General features: G+C 45.0%; 1 protein-coding gene across 1 annotated transcript in view; it reads right to left on the reverse strand.

The window, feature by feature from the left end:
- The window catches only part of LOC106742797 (homeotic protein empty spiracles-like), a 55,130-nt gene that overhangs the window by 10,237 nt on the left and 26,864 nt on the right, over positions 1 to 18,029 (reverse strand). The gene's annotated exons all lie outside the window — the stretch shown is intronic.

Consider the following 18,029-nt stretch of genomic DNA (forward strand, 5'->3'; position numbering starts at 1 on the left):
CCCCCCCCCTAATCCCCCGAGGGCTCGACGGTCACGCTCGAAACATTATTTTTAATCTCCCGTACGGTCGCGACAATCCGCCCCTCGCTATTGCGCGAGACGCGTCGGACTAAATAAACCCGGCGATATTATTTTTCAATCGTCGCGAGCGTACACATCGCGCGACAGAAAGAGGGAGAGAGAAAGAGAGAGAGAGAGAGCAAGTGAAAGAGGGGCTGAGGGGGAGAGAGAGGAGGAGCGCACGATTCCAGACTCGAGGCTGGAAAATACAAAAGCGCGCACGCGCTCGCTCGCTCGCGAACGGAAAAGCCGCCGCGGTGGCTTGCGTACGTGGGTGTGGATTACAGGACGGAGAGAGAAAGAGAGAGAGAGAGAGGGGAGGAGAGAAAGGGAGCCGCGTGTTTTGTTAGGATGAAATTGAGCGTGATCTCGCGCGAGGGGACGCCAATTTCCTCGGATATGCGTTTCTCCGCTCGCTCATATTCGCAGCAGCGGGCGGAGTTCTCCTTTTGTACATCTTCTCCCCTTTTCTTTTCTCTCCCCCCCCCCCCCCNCCCGCCTTTTTTTGTCCCTTTTTTCTTTTTCTCTTTTTTTTTCGAACGATCGCGCGCGAGCATCGATACGCGACGCCGCCTCGGCGCTGTCGTTGAGAGGATCCCTTTCAGAGGTGATCGTCACCGTGACGAGCAGAGGCGGAGAGTAGTCTGACAGATGCGTTTTTACGCGGTGCAGCGAAATGACTGCCAAAGTAAACGAACTACGGGGATTGCGCGCTGATGATCGTACGGGGAAGAGTAGATGAAACGATCGTCGCGGAGTCTGCGAGACTCGATTAGCGAGTGAATGACAGCGCAGAGACGGACGAGGATGCGCGAGGAGAACCGCGAGAATAATGTCGGAGGAAGTCTGCGAGACGGCCGAGGGTATCGATCGTTGCACCGGGTCTGCCGAGCGTGATGATTACGACCGTCGATGAGCGTTAACCGGGCAACGGATGTTTCGTATCGGATAATGATCAACTGATGACGGAGGACTTCGGTTAGCTAGTTATAGGGAATGTTCCTGGAGGAATCAGTCGTACCGGTGTTTCCGCCATGTCGGCTGCGCTCAGTCCTTCCCGTCTGCGGAACGCGTGTTCATTTTTTATAAAAGCTTGGGTAACATTATAGATGCAGTTAGTGGGCGTAATTAAGGATAATGGATATAATTATATAGTAGGCATGATTAAGGGATAATATTGAGGGCTTCTTTGCAGAATTTTGAATCGCCGATGACCTCGTTGATTCGCAAGACGAGTCATCTCGCGGACGTGGAGTCAGACAATTGCCTGAAAGCTGCCGGAAAGGGGTGGGTGACACAGCATTCAAATAACTACAATATTTTCGTAATAAAAAGCCAAACGTGTGTAATATTTCCAAGTAAAACCATCGAAATTTCGGTCAGCTTCTGCATGGCCCAAAATTACGGCCAATTAGGACCCGGGCCGGAAATTACACAAATTTTATCCTGCAATTTCTACTATAATATCATATATGATTATTGTACAATTATATAATAATCATAATAACAATAAAAGAATAGTATAATTATTACAATTATGTGGTTTTACTACAATTATTACTATTATATGATTATAATTTTTGCTGCAATATTACATAAATTCGTCAGACGTCTGTAAACGTTCTGACTGTAAATATGCGTTGATAAAAGAAATATGACTGAAAATTTTACGAATTCCTTTAAAAATCCCCACCACTGCCTGTTATCAACAAGAAATTATCAATTGACAAATATACGTGTCCCCCGCGTGTTAACTGATACTCGTTAATTGATGAACCATAATTTGATATCGATATTGATATTAATATTGATATCATCGATTGATACTTTTGCTGGAAGATGATTTCGATTTCCATAACGATCTCGGCTCATACAGCGCTTCCTCGAGTCGACAGTACGTATGCACACGAAGTCGACAACGCACGACAGTGACACACCGGGATCGTGACGAGAAAACCGACGAGCCGTCCTGCCTCTGGCTCGAGGAGGCGACGAAAGCGAGAGAGAATCGATACCGAGCGCCGACGGCTATCGTTTACGCCGATCGTCCGAATCGTTATTATTCGCGTTTCCACGTTTCGGTATCCTTTGAGCGGACTCACGCCGATCTACGATTCAAGCTGCAATTTTCCATTGGTATGTTTTCCTGGAAAACGCATGAAGAATACGCGACTGATAAATCCTCATTGCACCGTCGGAGTACAACGAAATAAGTCATACTTATTTTTGTCCTCGAACACATCCCTTTTTTTTTATTTTAACCGTAAAAATAGTAGTAGCAAAGTGTGATACGCATGTAAGGTTGTTATCACTGTCGCAGAAAAGCGAAAGTGTTCGTGATTCAAGCCGGTAATTATTTCGATAATGCTCCTCGGCGAATTCTTACTTGGATTAAGTGAATTTTATCCGCTCATCGAGTAAATATTTCACTTGGAGAATATTCTTACGGAATTAAAACGAAACAATCCGACGACGAGGATACTCCGCCGGGGCACAAAGGAGGTCGTTAGCTCCCGCCGTCGCTCGCCACCATTAATTATCCCCCGTATGATTATTATTAATTTACGACGCGTGTTCGACAAAGTTGTAAAGGAGTTATCGGCGCTGCCGCTCGATCCACGGATATGGCGGATAATAAAACGACGCTGGCGCGTATATAAAATGACCCGACAGATTTCCCATCGTCCTTAAAATCCCATTAAATTCAACGTCGGCTTACATTACTGATGTATATTACGCGTTTCACGATCTAAATATCGGGCAGTGGCGTTGATATCTGATCGGGAACGCGTCTGGCAGGCAGGTCGAGCGCGACGACGACGACGCTCGATCGTCCATAATTCGTCGGAATTAATTGATAAATACTCGGAGGCCGCGTGAAATACGAGCGGGCGCAATTAGGCGAGCGATAAGTCGCACCGGCCTGGTGGTGTTGCACTGTCGCGACGTCTCTTAAGAGCTTAAATTAACGGACGGGGGAGGGGAGGGGGCGACTTTAAATTTCCCTGTTTTAATTAGCCATTGTGTTCGGCCGGCGCGATACAGGCGAGCGCGGCGTAAAAACGGGATAAGCACAATATTGTTGGCGTAATTTTATTGCCGACGCCGGGCGTCGATAAGGGGAGCCCGCTGTTGCGGCCCCGGCATTCGATTTAAACGGCCGTCGGGAGTATCGATTAAATCGAACGGCGCGCCGATTACGGAGCCGATAACGTTTGTTTTCGCGCTATCTCGTAAAGCGCGCGCGAGAGATCGTCATGCACTTTGCATGACGAGTCTCGTATCGCGGCGTCTCTCGCTGCTTGAAATTGTCGCCGCGTCCGGTGGAAGTCGCGAATATCGATGTCGCGCGCGCGCGGAACGCCTTGATCGATGTCGATTTATAAGGCGTCGCTCATCGCGTCATCGCGCGCGCGCCGCCCGTCGCGCGCTGCTGCGTCGCTCGATCACCGTAGAGGATTCAGTCGCTCTCCCCCTCCCCTCTCCCGGCTACTTCCGTGATTTGATCCTGGAACGGACGAATGGAGAAAAATACGTGACTTTCACATTCGTGAATACACAATAAAAAGTTGTATGATAAATCTAACAGGTCTCCGTCGTTTCTCGCGTGTCTCAAGGGGCCCATTTCGAATGTTTGTGTTAATTTAACACACAACGAATATTTTGAAAAGTAACACGAATCAGATTACGTGAAAAATTAACGGAGAGTTAATATTTATAATATGTTAATCGGCACTGAAGCGCAAAATGTGTTATTTTAACACTTACACGCGTTGAATATCGACTCAACACAATATTTTCAGGTAATATAAGTATGTTAAATTAACATTCAGATACGTTGAAAATTTAACACAACAATTTTAACTAGGACCGATTTTCATACGAGTACAAAATGTGTTTTACTGTGTAGCTACGGAATAGTTTTACGTAATGAAATATTCTGTGTTAAAAACGGTTCATTGAAATTTTATGTTACTTTAACGTGGGGAATGTATTATGAAGAATATAAATATAATGTTAAATTGACACATTCACATGTGTCAACAAGGTAAATGTGTTAATTTAACATTATATTTGTATACCTTTTAACATATTCCCCCCATGTTGAAGTAACACAAAATTTCAGTGAATGGTTAACCAAATTTTTTACTTTAAATTATCTGTATCATAAAAATCTATTAAAGTTACACAAACAATTTGCCGAAAAACATATTTTAGTAAAACTTAATTTCGCATAAAAATTAGTAACGTCAATTCCGGGTATCAAGATATTTTTTATACTATTTGAATAACCGAGTCCTTTGGATGCTATCTCGCTACTTGAATAGTCATATGTTTTTCATTATCCGGTATCCGAATGTTCAATTATTTATTCTTATTATTTTCTCTTTATTCATTCTACGCACAAAAGTATCAAGGTAAATTCAATAAAAAAAGCTGATGCCTCACGAAACATTTACATTTTACATCAAGAATATATCCGAACGAAAGATGAAATATCTGACGAGGTATTCATTTTTGCTGAACTCATCTTCGTATATTTACGTACAAATCGATGAGTGAGAAAAATATATGCAAAGAAAAAAACATATGATTCATTTAAAAATATTCTCGATTCCGGATACTCGAAATTGATAAAAAAAAAACATAATCTCAGCACGTCGAAAACTGCCATTCTTAGCGTGACAAAATAAGAGAGAAATTCAAGATTCCATGAAAAGTGAGCGTCCAGATCCATTTTCTGGTTAAATACAGGAGTTAGGCTTTAATTTCAATTTAATATCCCGCCAACTCACACACACACACACACAAAATAAATTCGCATAGTAATTCGAGTACTCGCAAACTTCGAACGGTACACACACTGATGGCGGTCAACTAGCCGTGTATCGCGCTCATCCTTAGTGCCGATAAATCGCTCACCTTCCGTTACTCGTCGAAATCCTGCGCGACGCGCGCCACGAAAAAGCCAGGAGATGGTAAGGAGCCGTACACGTGTGTATAATAACGTGGCTGTTATTCCCGGCCGATCGCGGACCCGCCGTCGACCCGGCGTATTACGCTCGCCGCGGACGGTAATGGAAGAAGTTTTGCATATTATGCAGGCCGCGTGCAGATTCTCTATGCATAATGAGGCGTGCCGTCGTCGGACTAACAATAAAGCACGCGCTGTCATCCGATATATCTGGCGTGATATGCGTGCCCTTCTTCTTCCTGGCGTCATACCGCGAAGAAGGAGCTCTCGCATACGCAAACGCGAAACGCTCTACCCAACGTCGTTACGGACGTTAACCCATTTGCATCATCGGAACACTCGGGGAGAAATCCCACGGAAATTGCAATCGTTTTTGGCAACTAGCACAACTCCGTCGACACGGATCGAAAAAGGTTCCTGCGGATTTAGCGTTTCTGTCGGTACGACTAAAATTTTTCTTCCATCGAAATATCACACACGAAATGCTGTTCGAGTAAACATTTTTATCGTCTCATCCAGGAAAACTATTGTTTGGTAGATGGTAGTTGTTTGAAGTAACGCCTTTCGGGCGAATGAAGTATTGTTTTGTCAGGATAGGTATATATGATGGAACGAATCATTTCTTTGTGAGAAGGTTGTCTTTCGTTCCGAGCGAATTTCTTATTCAAGATAAAAATAGATATATTCCGCGAGCCGCACGGCGAGAAATCGATCGGAAATGTTTCGCGCGCGTCTCCCTCCTCGAAGGCCAGTCTCGTCGCGATCACGCCCGTCGCTCATTAAATGTCCCCATCATTCCGCGCTTTCGCAACGGAAAACAGAAGTTCCCGGTTAACCGCGCGGTCGCCCGCTCCGTAATAAAGCGTTTACGATTCCGCGCACACGCGCATACGAATTTTACGGCGCGCCCGCGGCACGACGACGGCATTCGCCGGTAACGTAAGATTGATAATAACAATATATTCTTAGATAGCGTCACGATAAGATTGACCGTGCCGTAAATTCGCAAATTACGGAGACACGTCCGTATGGCACACGGGCGACTACAATCGTGAGCGATTTAAGATCGCGCGCTTAATGAAGCAAGGACACGGAGCTTCGCTGCGGTGGGAGGACGATTGAGCCGTGTTCCTCCTCCTCCGTTTTCCGCCGAACGCTGAGTTATCGAGCGGAACGAACGGGAGTACGGCGAAAGAAAGGAACGGGGAAGAGAAAGAAACGAGACAGTCGCAGAGACGTCTTCCCGACGTCGGAATTTTCACGCCACTTTGACGCTCTTCGAGATGATTTGCGTCTACTTGGACGACTGTAGGCCGAGAAAAAGATTTATTCATGTTTCATCAATTTTAACCGCATCTGTTTTACTGACCCTTCTTTACTTCCCTCTTGAATCTTGAATTCTACAGATTTTATTTTAACGTCGCCTCGAATAACCTACTTTGACAGCGAAACAGCGAGGACGAGGGTTTAAATAAGGGTATCGTCAGGGTCGAAATAAGAGTAAATTATGTTATTAGAATTTAAATCAGCCTATTTGCCGATTGAAGGTCTCACGCAGTTCGGGCCCGAATTTTCGATGCGGGCTTATGCATCCGGTGATATCGTTCGCGGAAAAAAGGTCGTTCGCGGAGTGGGCGCGTCGCCCACCGAGAACGCACACGTGGATGCAAATTACCCGGGCAATATACAGCGTGACATGCTAATAATGTCGCCGGTGAGTATCGCCGGACATTTGCGCCACGGAGATATACGGCGCCGTTTATTTTCCTCCGCGACTTCGACGAGGCGGGATACGCGGCCAGGATATGTCCTATTCCACTTTGGCTGTGCTGGGCCCGTGCGATTGCGGACAATGTTGTGTGTTAACATTAGGAATACTTGCCGGGTGAAATAGCGAACAATACCGAAAATATGAACAATCTGTATGGCTTTGATCGCAAAGATAATAATAGCTAAATAAATAACAATCCCAGAGCTCTGCTGAACGCATGTAACTCAACTAAAAAAAACTGTTTGCACTTGAATCCTTTATGTCTTGAGTTTTGTGTGAAAATACATTGGTTGAAGGTGGAATTAACCCTTTGCGCTCGAGAGGTGCCTCTCAGGCACCACTGGATATGATCGACAACTCGAGCGGTGCCTCTCAGGCTCTCACTCGGATCGAGGCGGCAAATCGAGCGTTAACGGTGTTTATTTAGATTTGGCCTAACGAATATCGCTTCACGAGTCTACTCCTAGCCCTTTGTGTATAATCTTATGAGGTAATGGCTACAGAAATGTCTTATCATTTTAAGTTAACTGTAAAAAACTCATGAAATAAGCGGGAGCAGCTAACTCCTCTCGAGTTGCTGGTTCGCTCGAGCGAAAAAGGCCTCGAGCGCAAAGGGTTAAAATTCAGTCTACATGATTGAAGGTTGAAGGGAGAAGTTAAGCGTCAGTATCGTGTCGAAATAGGTTTTCATTAGTACATCGGGTCGTCCGAGTAGCGAACTATATTTAAAAGCGCCGAAGTAGCATCGAAATATCGACTCGGGAATAACGACTCGTCCGGAAGCCGCGCAACGATTCGTCGAGCGTCGAAGCCGCGCCGGCGATCGGATGGATTCGTCCCGACGCTCTTTTCGACAATCGGCGAAAAAGAGCGTCCCCGTTCGCGCAGATAAGGAGCAGTTAAAGGCATGATTTACAGACTGGACTCGCTCGTAGCGAGAACGACGATTATTTTGTAAACGGCGGGACAGGCGGGCGGCCAGCGAAAACGACCGGCGCGACAAAGTCTGATTTATCGTTGACCTTCTTTCCGCGCCATGTGTCCAATGCATCGTTAATTATCGCCGTTAATAATACCCTCCGCGAGCGCACGGGGCGCGCGCGCGCGTTGTAACGATCGAACTTACCCGCGAGGAGGACACTTTTACGCTCCCGCGGAAAAATAACGGCGGCGACGTTCCGTGTGCGCGTTTGCGAACGTTTATTTATCGGCCGCTCGAACGAGCGCGCATTCATGTCCGTGAATTTTCCAAACGACATGAATTTTTCGAACGACGTGAATTTTCCAAACGACCTGTCGTCGAAATCGGCGGAGCTCATGTGTGCGTCATTTTCCACGAACGTCGAAATGCAAGTCTCTCTCTCTCTCTCTCTCTCTCTCTCTCTCTCTCATTCTCGAATCCACTCTCGAAATTTCTCGGAGGGAAATCTTGCTCGGGAAATAGTTTGACCACCGTCGAGTTACTCGAATCCGAGGGATTTTTCATCTATGCACACGCAGAAAAATACATACTGCATTCAAATAAATATTATTTCTTTCGAATATTTCATTAATTTATATACCCGCAAATGTATCACTTTAGAAGTTGATTTTTGAGGTCATTTTATGAAGAAAGGAGTTCATATGAACATATGTTCATTTCTTTGTAAAACTTGACCAAAACAAATTTGCTGTCTCTCTAAATTATTTTTCTCAGCGTACGAAGCTCGAATCTACTCCAAGCGCGGGTGAAACATTCATACTTGCGATTTCGAGATGCGGTATTTTCACTGTCGCTTCGAGCGCAACACTGCCACTTTTCACTTGTCTTGAGTGAAATTCCATTTCATGAAGTTTAGAGAGTATTCGTAAAAAAAAGAGGTGTGTTATCTCGACGTTGCCTCCGCGATAGGCTGTCTCGATGCCCTATGCGAGTTATTGTTTACTCGGACGGTTGTACCGCGAACGGCTGTCATCGCGCAGGAATTATTCATTTCGACGGTTTGAACGACGAGGGAAAATTAAATACTAAAATAATATGTAATGTTAATACGCACTCGTGAAAGGAGAGGCATGTAAATTCCATTGTTGCCTCTTTTCCGCGATGCCTTTAGGCTATCTCCGTCTCGATGCGAGTCGTTGCTCACTTGGACGTTTACCGCGAGCGGCTGTCATCACCGAGGAATTATCCACTTCGACGCTTTGAGCGTCGAGGGAAAATTAAACGCTATAAAAAAATATGTAAGATCGATCTCCGGTTTGGAAAATTGAAAATTTTCGACTGTCCGACTTGTCGCTGACCTCTACTACTGGCACGGGGAGAAAATTTTCGACCGTCCGGCTTGTCCTTGATCGCAAACTCCCAATCTTGGCACAAGAGGAATGTAACGAGCGAATGAGGCGGCAGGAATCAAGTTGTGTGCTCAGATATTATATTCTCCTGATGCAAATCTACGAAACTCCTGAAACTCCAGAAACTCAACTCGATTTTTAGATTTTGGAATTAAGAATACTTAATGGTCAAGAAACGCGAATTTCCGGTGGATGAAGATTTCGACTTCTCGTCGTTTCCAGTACCAGGAACATAATGGCCGAGAAGGTAGCGCGAACTCACGACGGGAATTTTGAATATTTCGACTTTACTGGCATTTTACTATCAGAAACACACAATGAGTGAACAAATAGCACGAATTTCTAAAAGAAATTAATGCTTTTAAGAACAACGAACAGAATCGCAATATCTTACTATACTGAGATAGATAGCTCGATTCCATCTCTGTTCTATCTTCCTTAAATACATTATTTTGTTTCGAACATTTTAAACATTATTATAGCACGTTCATCTCAAACACGCAGCAATGCAATACGTACAAAATACAACAAATGCTAAACGACATATAAAATGTTCTACATACATGTTAAAAAGTACATATCAAGACGTTAGGTAACGTAAACGTGAAGGAGATCTCGCTATTAGATGAATAAAGTACTCGATTCGACATTGTTAATCGTTGGAACAGTCTGTCGGCCGTCCACTCGGATAATTAATTTGGATTATGAATGTCGTACAATTGCGATTGACATTAAGACGTAGCTGAATCGTGAATTTCGGTGGGGAAGCCGATGTAATTAATGTAACACGCGTCGGTTAGTCGCGCGCGCTCACGTACCAACGATCGTTAGTTAGATCGACGGGAGTCCGATCGGTTGATTGGCATCAATTTTCCACGATAGCGCAATCGTTCGCGTAAGTACGGTTCTATTCGCAGTCAATACTCTAATGCAGCCGCTCATTAAGCGCGGGAACACGTGTGAAAGAAAACAAGCCGCACATTCTACCGGCGCGCCGGTTTTAGTTGCGGTAATAAAACAGCTGTTTCTTGTATCACTCGAATCTATATTTTTATACGTCTCTTTCTCTCTCTCTCTCTCTCTCTCTTTCACTTTCCCTTCCATTTCACGCGCGTGTTCAGAGGAACCCGAAATTGGATAAAATAATGGCAATGTTTCGATCGACAATATTTCGGAGGCAAGAGAGGAAAACCGACATACCATTTTGTTTTTACGCTCTGAAGTCTTATCGAAAATGTAAAATTAAAATTTACGCGCACGGGTACAAATCAGCAACATTTCTCTACCGAAATACGTGATAGTTTTATGAAAATTATTATATACTTCCTTTTTTAAAATATTGGAGGATTACCGCTTCTAAAAACTAGACGCTAAAACTGACACTCCATGATATCTACAGAAAATTATCAAACAGATAAAGTGAAGGTAATGAAATTACATTATTTGGCACATTTGTCATATATCCTTATGCATTACCTTTAATTTTACGCATTTTTTTTTAATTTATAAAATTTCAAACAACGAAAAATCAAACGAAAAACGAGTGCTAGGCATAATCGAGAATAATTTCGCGTGCTCGCGAAAAATTCGATATTCGACGAGGATAATCGCCGCGTCCTCTCCGCCCAAAAAATCACACGGGATTAATAGCGAGATTAATGATCCGGATGAGTCTCAAATAGAGCCTGCGGGCTCGCGAGCGCGCGCGTGTACGCACACACGCGCTTCTTTTCGCCTACGTTGCATACCGATGGGTTGCAAAACGCGATAATTAATCACCCGTTTTCATCGGGGAATGATAAATCCGCGGAGTCGATTCCGACGATGGGCCTGGTGCGCATGATTAACGCCAGCGTCACCCATAATAACGGCGTCGTGGTAATCGACAATAAATTAATAACGAGCCTCGGTCCCGGCGGAGAATCCCCGGCGAAATACGGCGTGCTTTCTCTAATAAATTCTCACGGACAGTAATTAGCGTCATGCGCCGGACGTTATTGTAAATATCGGAGGGGGGGGGGGGGGAGCCCGTGCGTATAATCGCGAAAATCGCGTACGCGCGCTAACATCGCGATAATTGCACGTTCGTTAATAAACGAAAAAGTCAGCTGGTTAATTCCTTTTTCTCGCAGATGTGGCTCGTACACGCACGCACGCGTACACACACGCGCATACACACCGGTAAGGCAAGCAAGAACAACAATGTTGTTCTCTCGCGGATGTAAAGGGAGATACGGCGGCAAATTAAAGGCCTGCGCGATAACAACACGCGTTCTCGTCGTACGTTACCTCACCGTATTACCGCAACCTTGAGGAGACCGCTGTCGGCCATTGTCCACCTGTCCGACCTGCTCGCATTCGACGGCCGCTATCGGCACCAATTTTTATCCTTTGTCCGATGCGTTATTCCCGCGCAGCACACGCGCACCCGCGTATCGCGCGTATCGATTGCGTAACGCAATTACCGCTCCGCTGTACGCCCGCTTAACTGCTAATTGTAGCGCGCGCTCACCTCCCCTTCACCCTTTCCTCCGTCCCCCTTCCCTCCCCCCAGCGTGGGTCCAGCCGTAAAAACGCGACCTCATCTCCCTTGTCGCGCGCGGTAACTCGGTGGTTACGATACGAGCGAGCGATTTATCTCGATACGTTCGATTTGCAGCTAATCTTCGAACGCTTTCGAACGAACGTTCGAGCAGTCTCGCGTACACTGAGAAAAGATCTCTTCAAGTTCGATAAATTTCATCACCGGCACGCTCCGAAGGAACTGATGTTTCGATTAACAAGTACGATCGCTGGACTTTCCAACGAATATGTATCTTTATCTTAAATAAACAATTAAAAAATCCGTGAAATGAAAAATAATTTTCTTACAAAGGAATTATTCGTTTCATTTCACATGTTTATTGACATGTAAAAGACATGTTAATCGGATAATATTTTATTCTTATCACGACTGTTTACTGTGTAAAAGCAATTATAATTATGCGCAGCCAGTACGATGTAAACTTTGCGGAAAGTAGTATAGTTTTAAAGTTTCGGAAAATAGCATTTGTTCCAAATTTTTCCTCGAATTTCTTTTCTTCTTTATGGATAAAAATTAATGTGACATTTTAACCAAATATGAGATTTTGACCAAACACGCACGAATCTTTCGATACGAATTTTCGTATCCTCGGGACGGAAATCGAAGAGGCACGCGGAAAAGCGCTTTTTCCCCGAAACTTTACAACTGTAGGAAGAAGTTAATATTTTGCCGGCGAAATTCTTAATTATAACGCTCCCTTAATGCCTCGGAATTTGATCATAAAGCCCGGTTTATACAGCTCGCAGAACGCAAAACGTTGCAGACGCAAAACGACAGTCAGCTCCTTGAATTCGCTCGTCATCCTGTGTCTGCATTTGCGTCTCGCTTTCTGCGAGCTTCGTAGGCCGGGCTGAAAAAATATAAAGAGCGGCGGAAAGCGAGAGAGGGAGATATTTATTAAGCGTTCCGGAAAGAATCCCCTCAAGCGTATCGTACAATATTGCAAAAGTATTGGAAGCAGAGGAATAATATGGAAAGAAATATAGTTATCGCGGGTGGGTCTCACCGAAAGAAAAAGAAAGAAAGGGAGAAGGAGGGATTTGCGAGTATCCCGAGCCGGATATTCAATTTGATTGCCTATCGATCGGCGATCCGTTCGTTTTTCCTTCGCCGGGGTCCCTTGAGCGACCGCAGTTATGCAAATCGAGATGATACACCATTAGCCGTATCCCTGCAGCGCGTCCTTCTCCGCGGAAGCCAATCAGCGTCGCGAGAGGCGCGTAATTAGCAGTTACATTATATCCTTCGGCTTTCCTGCGTGCACACACATGTGTGCGTGTGTGCAGGACAACGTCGTCGTCGGGAGTGTGTGTGCGTATGTGCGTGCGCGTGCACGCACACACCGGCTGTTCTCGCGCTTGTTAAGATTCATAAGAAGAACGCGCGTTACACGCGACCCGGTGGCCCTCATTAGAGCTCTAATTGCGTGCGATTATCCCGGCAATTACCTGGGAATACATTACGAGTCACCGAATCGCGATCACGCCGCGGCCGTCGCGTAGCTTCGCGTAGCGCTTCTGTTATACAACACCGTCGCATGTTGGAAACGCGGCCGATGGCCCGATGAGGAGAAGTCGTCTTCTCGTCGGAGACCAATTCTCCCATTGGACAATCGACTGCCTTCCGACGCACGATTTATCGTATAACAGACTTCGCTCTATCGTACTTTGAAGTTTCGGGCACATCCGATCTTCTCCCGTGATTGAGCTCGTTTAATCGTGCACTGAGAATAATTCTTGATACTCGTCATAACCGCATAAGTGAAATTTGTAGTCAGGAGAACCGTTTTTCTTTTTAGCAAGTGTCACTATAATGTGCCAGTAATCATAAATTTACACGCATACTGCTACTGTTATTTTTAAAATTGACAGAAGATACGGTCGATTAGCCGAAAATGATTATAGTTTAATCCCATTTTAATGGGATTTCTCTCAGTGTATGTCATTTAATCGCTGGTAAGACTCGCAGTAGTTACGCACTGTGAAAAGACCATCGGTTGCGTTCTGACATACGATTTATTGAATATATAAATATATAAATATTTTTTTCATATTAGCGAGTCCTTAACTAAATACATTAATAATAATAATAAATATTTTTCTTCTTTGATTTCCACAATGTTTAATGTTCTAGCATCGGACTATCGAGCAGCCGAACTCGAGCGCTGACGTGCGTGGCGAAAATGCGGACGCGGTTTAACACGCCAGGCACAAGCATGTGTGTGTGTGTGTGTGTGTGGGTGGATGTGCGTGCCGCGCGCGAAAACTTTGTTAGCGTATGATCCGCGGGGCACGAGTCACGAAGGGGCCCCGCCGATCCTCGGAATTCCACGCGGATATTCGCGCCTTATTAACGACGCACGTCGTCGCGGTACTACGCGCTCCACGAAGGCAGCACGTAATAAAGTACAGTTAATAGTCCTCGGGCCCGGCGTTTCTCGATGTCTTCGAGCAAATCCCGTGGTGACGTGCGAAAGGAGGAGAGAGAGAGAGAAAGAGAGATATGATATCGGCTTGAAGAGAGATTGTCGAACTGGAGGCGTGAGTTTGCCTGGAAGCGTGGAATTCCATCGATCGCCTTGTTAACGACGCCCACAAGCGGGGAATAAACTGTTCACGCCGGTGGTAAAAAACGGGAAAAAAGGAGAGAAACGAGAGGAAAAGCGGTCTTAACTGCTTATTCGCTGCTTTCTCATGCGAGACGTATTTAACGACACAAAGTCGCGCGAGAATTATGTATTATTATTTATTCGCGTTCTTTCTTTCTCGCGCGCACACACACACACACACGCGCGCGCCCGTACGCACGCATACCTCGACACTTAATAACGCGAGGTGTCGGGCGGATTTGTGCGTAATTGCTTATTCTCGCGGTCGCGTTTCCCCCGATAAGTATTTACGCGCGAGCAAAAAATCAACGCTCACGAAGCTGCCACTTTTTTACAAGAGAGAACCAGAAACTGACCGGCACGACAAATTTTCCATGCCGTTCAGCTTATCTCACTCACGATGCACCGGACGATTTGCATTACCACAAGTGTGACTAGGGTTTTTCTTTTCCCTGTTATACGAGAGCGCTTGCGTCATTTGTCTATATCTTATTTGATTATCTTCCGCATACACCGTCTTCTTTACACGTCGCCCGGTTTCCTCGGCGTGAATAAACTTTACATTCTCAGATCGATGTTTCGCGTCAATGGGAACAAAAAGTACTCCGATATTCTCATTTGCGCCTAACGTCCATCACGGAGGATAACTTCGGTGTTCACGGTGATATGTCTTATCTTATAATTAGAAACGAAACGATAATCAAGTGACAGTTAAAGCTTGCAGGTACATAACGTAGGCCTCGTTTTACTTAATCTCGATTGCACGTAGATTCGGCGAGTGATGATTCGCAACACAAAGCAACCGGTATTCGGGAGAATTAGCGGAACAATGCGACACGGAAACGTAAGTTTCCAGCGGATTCCATCCGTGAGATCGTCAGCGTTCGAATTTCTCGGCACTGACAAACCGCAGGAGCGAGAGAAGAAACGTCCAGCCAGGCGATGAAGCGATATTTTCCGCGGGACACGCTCGTGAGACAAGGTAGAGCCCGGAGACGGTGCCTTTGGAGAGGAGAGCGCGGCGGAAGCGACGAGTCCTGTCGGGGACCAAGATGGCTTCCACTCGTCACGGTAGTTTCCCGGTTTCTCCCTCTCTGGCTTAATTCCCGATACCGACGACGTCAGGCCATCTCTCGTCCTTCTTTCGCGCACGTCGCGCCATACACAACACGTGTGATGCACGCATGTGGGATTTCGCGTGTCTCGCCCGGAGGTGCGCACGTGCGTACGAGAAGCATTGTATCGAGCCGCGGTCACCCCTCGGTGTCGCAGATTAGCATATCAATCCCTTCGTTATATCATCGCCCCGTGCGACTTGTTTTTATCTCTCTCCTTGCCGCTCGCACCTACCCTCTTCAGCTACGTCGACGCCATTAGGACTCCTACGCGAGCATAAAGGTACTTTCCCCTTCGACCTTTACACCGCACTTACGTCTTATGTTCTCGTCTGCGACTGGAGATCGAAATTTGGATGTTACCGCGACACTCGTAAGACTGACAGTTATGTGGAGTAATCGACTTTTACTTGAATCGAGTAAATACCACTCGGGCACTAGCACTTTTCTTCAGTTCGTATTCAACGCAATTGATTTCGGCGATGAAAATAATGAAAACGAAAATTTAGGACATCATTGTCGAAGTGAGACTAAGTTGTATTGTGAAAATTCTGGAATTTGCTTCGCTATCGTTCACCTTCGTCCGTGTTGTGTAATTAAAGGTTTAACGTAGAGCCAACATTTCAATTCGGGGCTGCTTCGAGGACAGCCCTGGAAGGACGTTTACTCGAGGTTTTCAAAAAGCAACTACGCGAATTTCTGACAATTCGTGGCATTTTTACGTGCACTTTATTTCCATCGTTCTCGCGATCCTGAGAAGTTCTTGTATATCCGACCTATGTTAGCGATATTAACGAGAGATTAATGCATTCCGACATCCTCGGGCTCGGCGATAATAAATATCAATGATGTCGTTAATAAATACTACCGACGGATTGCATTAATCCGTTGCGTCCGGTGCGTTATGTAATTGCCGTGTGTGAATAAAATTACCGTTGAAACGCGATGCATTAGTCTCGCACACATACGCGCTAACGGCTGATAGTTTTTGCACGAGCGAACAGCGCGAACGAAATCGTTGACATGTTCGTTAAAGTGTCTAATGTTATCCTGCTTTCCTCACTCCAATAATTCGAATGTGAAACGGCGAAACAGGACGGAGGGCGATGAGAGGGAGGGGAAGAGGGGGTAGCGAGAGGATGGCGGTTGGAAATCGGTGAAATCGCGAGTTGAGAAAAATCCCGTTCCGGGGAGTCGCGTTCAGTCGTTCAGGCGATTCGTAATCCACTCGTTTAACAATTTAAATGCCGTGAGTGCCGTGACGGTCACTGGCGATCAGCACTGTGATTTCTCGTTGAGTTACGTACAAAGTGTATAATTAATTGTACTTGAAAAATTGATTGCACGCTGCAGTGGAAAGCTAATGAAACGAGATAAAAGATACACGCTTATAGAATTACACGTATTTGTATTTGTTAACTCACAATCAGTTGAGCTTCTATAACTCAATTGTTAGTTAAATTTTTGTACACAGAAAAGAAAATTGGCATCAGTGCGAGACTTATATTTTTATACAACTATAAGCAAGAATATGCAATCTTATGTGAAAGTAAAATTTGCTCATATGAAGAAATTCTATATAGTTCTACTAAAAATATTCTATTTTACTCAAGAATAATTTTCTTCTAAATTCACAAAAATTATTCTTGTGAATAACAAATATGTAATATTTTAAAATTTTATTTTAAAATTTTATTTTAAAATATATCTATTTCTTCGCGTAGGAACAAGTTTTATCTTTATATAAGATTGTGTATATTCTTGCTTATACACGTGTGAAAATATTAGTCATGTATTGATATTAATTTGTTTTCTGTATGCTCTCCAATTTTTGAGAGTGAAACCTCACTCTCAAAATGAATGAAAAATTCACTCGAAGCGATAACAAAAATGCTAGCACTCGAGATCGATAGAGTGAATATTCCACTCGAGCTTAGAGCGGATGCTGACTAGATGCGAGTAAATATTTCGCTGAATTTGAGCAAATCTGTCCCCGTGTGCTTGTTCGCTTGATCCAAATGAAAATTCACAAGAGTAGTTAACATTTTCAGGAGTACTGGCATAATTATTTACGCGAACCCAGCATTTGTTCTCTTTGTGCGATCAAAACGAAAGTCGACGGCGGCGGTCAACGCGTGTTAAAGTCGCGGAGGTCATTCGCCCGTGCTTTTCCATTGTGCTTTCTCACCCTTTTCTTTTCTTTACGTCGCCAGAGTTTCGCGTGTCTCAACGGCCGCCGCGATAATTGCCTTTTTTTATGAATCAACACGAGTGAATATCGCGAAGCCGAGTACGAACGAGGGACGATCATTGCCGCGAAACGAGCAGGGAAAAACAATGAGGAGCGCTGCGTCGTGTAAATGCATTTTCTCGTCGCGTTCTTCTCACGGAGCGCGGATCGCCGCGTAGGTATCAATCTTGCTTAACGCATCCCGGGAATGCTAATGCCGCCACTGACGTCGCTTTATTAATTGCGCATACTATTCGCATGTTACCGCACTTCAGTGATAGACAATGTGCGCACGCGCATTAGATAATATATTAATCCAATAATCGGTGTCGCGATCTCGCGCGAACGCACTAAC

The sequence above is a fragment of the Dinoponera quadriceps genome, unplaced genomic scaffold (assembly GCF_001313825.1).
Source record: "Dinoponera quadriceps isolate SergipeBrazil2010 unplaced genomic scaffold, ASM131382v1 scaffold589, whole genome shotgun sequence".
Classification (NCBI taxonomy): domain Eukaryota; kingdom Metazoa; phylum Arthropoda; class Insecta; order Hymenoptera; family Formicidae; genus Dinoponera; species Dinoponera quadriceps.